This window comes from Belonocnema kinseyi, chromosome 10 (genome assembly GCF_010883055.1).
Source record: "Belonocnema kinseyi isolate 2016_QV_RU_SX_M_011 chromosome 10, B_treatae_v1, whole genome shotgun sequence".
Classification (NCBI taxonomy): domain Eukaryota; kingdom Metazoa; phylum Arthropoda; class Insecta; order Hymenoptera; family Cynipidae; genus Belonocnema; species Belonocnema kinseyi.
In genome coordinates, this window is record NC_046666.1 from 91,018,081 (window position 1) to 91,025,477 (window position 7,397).

Genomic DNA, 7,397 nt, shown 5'->3' on the forward strand with positions numbered 1-7,397 from the left:
TGCTGAACGATCTGGGCGCCCAAAAGAGGTCACTACACCAGAAAATGTCGAAAAAATCCATGATATGATGTTGAATGATCCCAAAGTGAAATTGAGAGAGCTGGCTAATGCTGTAGGCATATCATTGGAACGTGTGGGCAATATCGTGCATTCAGTTTTGGACATGAAGAAGTTCTGCGCGCGATGGGTGCCGCGTTTGCTCACAGTGGACCAAAAACGAATTCGTGTGACAACTTCCCAGCAGAATTTGGCATTATTTTCGTGTAAGCCGACCGAGTTTTTGCGCCGATTCATAACCATGGATGAAATCTGGATCCACTACTACACTCCTGAGTCAACGCAACAGGCAAAACAGTGGGTTCCACCGTGCCAAAGTGCTTCGAAGCGTCCAAAAACGCAACAATGGGTCGGAAAGGTTATGGCCTCCGTATTTTGGGATGCAGATGGCATAATATTCGTGGACTATCTTGAAAAAGGTAAAACCATAACCGGAGCATACTATTCATCATTATTCGACCGATTGAAAATCGAAATCGCCGAAAAACGACAGCATATGAAGAAGAAGAAACCGCTTTATCATCACGACAATGCGCCTGTTCATTTATGCTTAGTTGCACAAGCAAAATTGCATGAAATCGGCTTCGAATTGGTTCCTCAGCCACCGTATTCACCAGACCTGGCCCCCAGCGACTATTACTTGTTCCCTAACCTGAAGAGATGGCTCACCGGTAAACGTTTTCACTCAAATGAGGAGCTCATAGCTGAAACTGAGGCGTATTTTGGAGACCTTCCGATAGAGTACTTTTCGGACGGTATCGAAAAGTTAGAAGATAGTTGGACTCGCTGTATCGACCTAAAAGGAGAGTATGTTGAAAAATAAAACCGAATTTGGCCAAAAAAACGTATCCGTGTTTCATTTTTCAGGGACTTATCAGACTGCCTAGTATTACCGAGCGTCGCTCACGAGACATTTCACTGCCTCAGCTGACGGGTTTGCCACCCACGTATAACCAGCTGACGAAGTTTTAAGCGGAAGGAAATTATTGCATTAATTTTGTTTTTTACATGTTTCCATAACCAGCTGACGGGTTTTCCACCTGCATAGAGCCAGCTGACGGTTTTTTTTCGTTAAAATATTATATTAACTATCATCTCACAAAGTTTCAAGAGGAAGGAAATCATTGAAAACTTCTTGTTTTTTACACGTTGGGGTGGCTGCTCTTGCCCCCACAAAGTATCAGGCGGAAGGAAATTGGCCGCAAAAAACTGTCGCTGGCTCCCGGACTATTAATCTGGGCTTTTCAGCGGTGAGTACTCGAGGTCGATAAGATTTCATGGATTTTGTTTACTACTGATACTGAAGTTAAGTACGAGTGTTTCATCAGCCTTCTACGCTGTTTTGTACAGAAACGCTCCTTTGCCCACTTCTTCGTGCTTCCTGACCATTTTAAGCAGAGGGTATCTTCCATTTGCGACTCGTGTGTGTGTGTGTGTGTGTATCAAGGGATGTGAGCTCGTTCTTCGTCCATGGAACCACTTCAAATGAATACAGTACTATCGGGACGACAAGCATGTTCGTTACCGTTCGGATGTTGCCGTTTGGTTGCCGTTGCATTTTTGTTCCTCGCCGACAGTTCGTAAAACCAAATCTGCCGGATGAGACGTTTTTATCTGCTTCGGAGGGTATTCTTTATAGACGCTCAGGGTTTTCAGGGATGCCATTAGGTTTTCCTTGCTTCAAATAAACCTTGGCGAATTTTTCAAACCCAAATTCCATTCCTATTTCCTTAGTGTATCGTTCGATAAAAAAGCGAAGATGACTTTAAATATCTATCACTTTCCAAACTACGAGAAATGCTTTTGAGGCCTCTCAAAATTTAATTCCTGCAAAGTCGCGTGATCGCAAGTGCTGGACAAAGTTTTATATTCGCCTCGTGGGAGACGGGGATTCGGTTCGTATGATTGCCGCGCTCACGCAGTGCACAGTGGCCGATTTCCCGAAAAAGCTGGCCAAAAGTCGAAAAAATTTTTTGTTCCGTTCAAGGTACTATCCATAATTATAAAGAAGTGTTTTCTACACATTTTGGCAAAATAACAGTAATGTACTGGTAAGGCATTCAGCATTAGAGCAAGTCAAAGTGACTCACTTAGATGCATCATCTATCACGCTACTTAAACCTGGATATGTTCTACGTCGTTTTGAAAGTGATAACAGCTTTTCTAGTGACTGTTTTCAGATCGTGTTTAGTAACGGGTGTTTCTGAAGGTATAGACAGTATATTATATGTTATTTTTTTCACCTACTAAAGTTTCGCTGTGTAAAAACTTTTTTTAAACACAGTCATGCACCTCAAGTCTTTTCGTGTTGACATTTTATAAAAATAGTTAGAAGTTCCGCAGAGTTCCACAATAAGATCATTTTTATTATGTAAAAGAAAGTATTTTCTTTCATTTTACGATAAAAACAGATGCGATAATTTGCGATATTTCATGAAACATCATTTTAAATCTTGCGGACTGAAGCTGGCCATTGATTACAAATCTAACTTTTTTTTCAAAACACAAGTTTGCTACTTCAAAAAAGTAGACTTGTACAACTCAAAATATTAGGATGTAAAACAATTTCATAAACTTCAGATTTTTGGTCTTTAATTACAAACCAGATATTTTTCAACAATCAAATTCTTAATGAAATTCTCCACACTTTTTTCTGCTGCGAATACGACCCAGGCCCTCTTTGAAGCTCAAATCTTGTATTCCTTTTGAAAATATGTCTCTCCTTGTTGCAAGAACATTATTTTTCAGACAGAATTAGACAGAATTAGACAGAATTAGACAGAATTAGACTCAGTAAACCTCCAACATTTTTATGTTGCCGGTATGAATCAGAAAAAAAGTCTGATCGGCCATTTTGAATTTTTAAAAATAAGTTACATATTCGTGATTAACGACCACAAAACCATAATATTGCGAAGTTTCGTGTAATTCCTATCATTTTTCTACTTTTGACCAGCTTTTTCGGGAAATCGGCCACTGTGCAGTGGTACGAAATGAAAACACGATCATCAAAATAAGATTTAGGTCACAATTCTTCATCGATTTTAATTTTTTTTTAATTCAGCATTAAATTCTCAAGAAATCTGTCCAGGCCGATCATTGATTTTTTTGTTTAAGTTTGTGTAGAGCTGCAAATAGCGAAAAAAATGTTGATTAAAAAAAATTTTTTTTAATTCCCTGTGAAAGTTTTTCTTAATGGCATCAGGTCTCAATTTTTATGCAGAGGGGTCGGTGGAAGAAAAAAAATCGGTTAATATTTTAAGTTATTTATTATAAACAAATATTTGCAATGAATAGCCAGTACACGGAAAAAAATATCCATTAAATTTTATAGAACTAATCACATAGTAGAGGATACGATGGTTAGTTTAATAAAAGTTAAAATCGTGTTTGTTTTACATTGCGTAGAACTATGTAACGAAATGTGTTACAAAGTTCTGTACAAAGTTCTATAGAGAACATTTCTATAAAATGATAACCGATTTTTCGCCGCAACAAATTAATCTTTTGTATTATTATATTATTACTATTATACTCTAATATTTTTTACATGTTTGAGTACACAATTATTTACTATTTTACAATCACCACACTATTTATAATCGCACGCTATGAAAATCTTTATTCGCCGCGGGTTCGAACCCTATAAGTTTCGCATTCCTAACGCCTATAGCCTCTCGGCTAACCTAGCTGGAAATATTTAAAAAAAATCTTAAATATAACTGACAGCTGTGCAAGACCGCCTGAAAATTGTTGTGACCCATTCCATAAAAAATATTGCTACGTTTATAATAATATATGTACCGTCCCGGGACGGTTGGATATTTCCTCAGGTAAAATATTTTTCAAAAAAGTGAAAGTCATTCCTGAAGTAAATGTCAACGATGAATTCCATGGTGACCTTCATTTTGACCTTGAAGTTGACCTTCATGGCTTTTTGAAGGACAACTTTGTTTTTTTTTTAAATGGAAACCCCCTTTTTTACATCTGCAATCGATAGAGCGGAAAATTCTACGTTCAGGTACGTACATAAGTCATACGTCAATTGTAACGGTCAAAGTCAGTCAGAGGTTATTTGAAATGAACAAAGTTTTTCAAGAGGTCAGTGTAATTTCTGAAGTAAATTTCAACGAGAAATTCATCGCCTAAGGCGATACCATAAGTCCTATACCGTTTTTTCATACGAATATTACGAATCGAAACTAAATTTACGTATTACGACTACATGCTTACTATCTTTCGCTAAAAGATTATTATGGCGCAAGCTAAACTTTCGGAACGAGAGCATTTGTTGAAAACCCACACCTTAGTTTACGTCCAGCTAGTGATGAGCGTGACGATCCTGATCGTCGGGTTGAATTTTATGACATTATGATGGACAGAATTGATAGAGATCCTCTTTTCGTGTACAATACAATAGAGTCACAGACAATATCCCAAAAGATCAATGTTTGGGCCGGTATCTTGAATGATTTATTGATAGGCCCTTTTTTTCATCAATGGTAATATCAATGACCGTGCATATGAAGAACTTCTCAGAAACCAAATTGTACCAAGAATAAGGGAGATTACAGGCGATCATTTCCAAAAATATTTGGTTCCAACAGGACGGAGCAGCGGCTCATTACGGTAGGGAGGTTCGAGCATATTTGGATACTCAGTTTCCTCAAAGGTGGATTGGAAGAAGGGGTGAAATCGAGTGGCCTGCTAGATCTCCTGATCTGACGTCTCTCGACTATTTTCTTTGGGGTTATTTAAAGAGCAAAGTATACTCAACGCTACCGCAAAGCTTAGACGAATTGCAGAATCGGATTCTGCAACAGGCTACTTTGATTGATAGGGAGATGATTCGTAATGCTGTAACTCATTTTTACAATCGCATAGCTTTTTGTCAAGAAGTTCAAGGTTTTCAGTTCGAACATCTTCACTGAAGCGTGAGAGGCAAGGGGACTCATGCTAATCAAGCACCCCGAAACGTGAGAGGCAAGGGGACTCACGATAATCAAGCACACCAAAGGGAACAGAATTTACTACGTCCACGTCGTTGTTCCTGGGCAATGCTAAACGTAAACGTACGAAAAGTGCGATTAAAAAGCAAACGAACTCGATCTCCTCAACAACGCATCATTAATACAAATACCCTCTCTCGTTCCGAAAGTTTAGCTTGCGCCATAATAATCTTTTAGCGAAAGATAGTAAGTATGTGCTCGTAATACGTAAATTTAGTTTCGATTCGTAATATTCGTATGAAAAAACGGTATAGGACTTATGGTATCGCCTTAGGCGATGAATTTCTCGTTCAAATTTACTTCAGGAATTGCACTGACCTCTTGGAAAACTTTGTTTATTTCAAATAACCTCTAACTGACCTTTAACGTAACAATTGACCTATGACTTGGGTACGTACCTGAACGTAGAATTTTCCGCTCTATCGATTGCAGATGTAAAAAAGGGGGTTTCCATTTTAAAAAAAACTTGACCTTCTAAAAGCCATGAAGGTCAACTTCAAGGTCAAAATGAAGGTCACTATTGCATTCCTCGTTGAAATTTACTTCGGGAATGACCTTTACTTTTTTGACAAATATTTTACCTGAGGAATTATCCAACCATTCCGGGGCCTCCTAGACACTGTGCGCGCGCGCACGCGCGTGTGTGTGTGTAAGGTGTCTAAAAAGTCCCGGGACTATTGGACATTCCCTCAGGTAAAATAGTTTTCAAAAACGTGAAGGTCATTCCCAAAGTAAATTTCAACGAGGAATTCAATGGTGATCCAGGACTTTTAGACACGCGCGCGCGCGCGTGTGTGTGTGAGCCCGGATTAAGAGCAGGGTGGCCACATGTCAGGGAAGTTAGGGAAATATCAGGGAAAATAAAGTTTGTCAGAGAAGTCAGGGAAATGAAGCAATTGTCAGGGAAATTAGAAATTTATATGTTTTTACAATATTTACGATGTATATTCTTTAAAAATATAACTTGATTCTCAGTATTTTATTTTTAGTTATTTCTTGATTTACAGTTTCCTTTATTTAATTAATCAGGTCAGAAAACTCAGCGGCTTTACAATGGGCTATGAATCACTTTTGTAGAATCAAACCTTATTTTTAAAAAATACAACCTGTAATGAAAAAAGTATTTAAAAAATGACTAGGCCGGATTTTTTTCTATTTTTTTGCTATCCAATGTATAGCCCAAAATAGCCAAAAAATCTAACCTAGTAATTGTTTTTAATTTCATGATTTTTGTAGAGGGTGCCGCTGAGTTGACGGTATGATAGCGCCTTCCTGTTTTCTCAAAAACTAATAGAGAAGAACATACTTTTTATAGTTGTCGCTGAGTTTTCTGACCTCAATTTATCCATACTGCCATGTAAAGCACATTTTTCTGACTTCCGTGAACAGCTCCTCGATAAGAGGATGCACGGCATCTTCCATAGAAATGTGGAGGATCAGTCAATGTCGTGTGAGCTAATTTTTGCTTTCCTTAAATCACCCGGATTGAAGTCTGGCACGGAGGGTTTCATTTTTGCATGTCAAGACGGTGTCATTTCCACCTTAACATACCGTCGCCACATTCTGATCCAAGACATTCCCAATGATAGCTGCAGGGCGTGCCATGCACACCCCGAACATTTGGTACACATACTATCTAGTTGTCCAACTCATGCGGGAACAACCTACATCCAGAGGCACAATGCGGCACTAAGAGTGCTTTATTACCATCTCTGTCACTCTTACGGCATTAACCTTAATATCGCTCCTCTAAATGCTCCTAGGGAAATCGAGTCAATTGTCGAGAATGAGAAGTGCCGCATATACTGGAACTTTATATTCTAGACAATTGTTTCTGTTGTACACTTGAGGCCTGAAATGGTTCTTCTTGACTTAAAGCGAACCATGTTCGTTATCGAATTTTCGGCACCAGCTGACAAAAACATCATAACCATGGCGAATGAAAAGAAAGAGAGGTATAGAGACCTTAAGAGGGTCGATGATTGTACCCGGAATATTCTGTTAAACTAATCGTCCTTATCATCGGCGCTCTCGGAGGTTTCAAGCTTTCACTGGTCAGTAGCCTTAAAAGCATCTCTGCGTGTGAACAATATGCTAAAACACTTGCGGAAAAAATGCAGAAGGCGGTCGTCCTTGGGTCGCTCCGTGTCCTTAGGGTGCACGAGACTTTTGCCGAATCGTCGTATAGATTCCGTTACAGACTGTAATATACCAAAGGCCAATCTAATATATTAATTTTTTCAAAAGTTATCGTGTTCAGAGATAGACAGACATGCATACAGGGGGTCTCAAAACGTGGACATTTGTTATTATATATAAATTTTATTATAT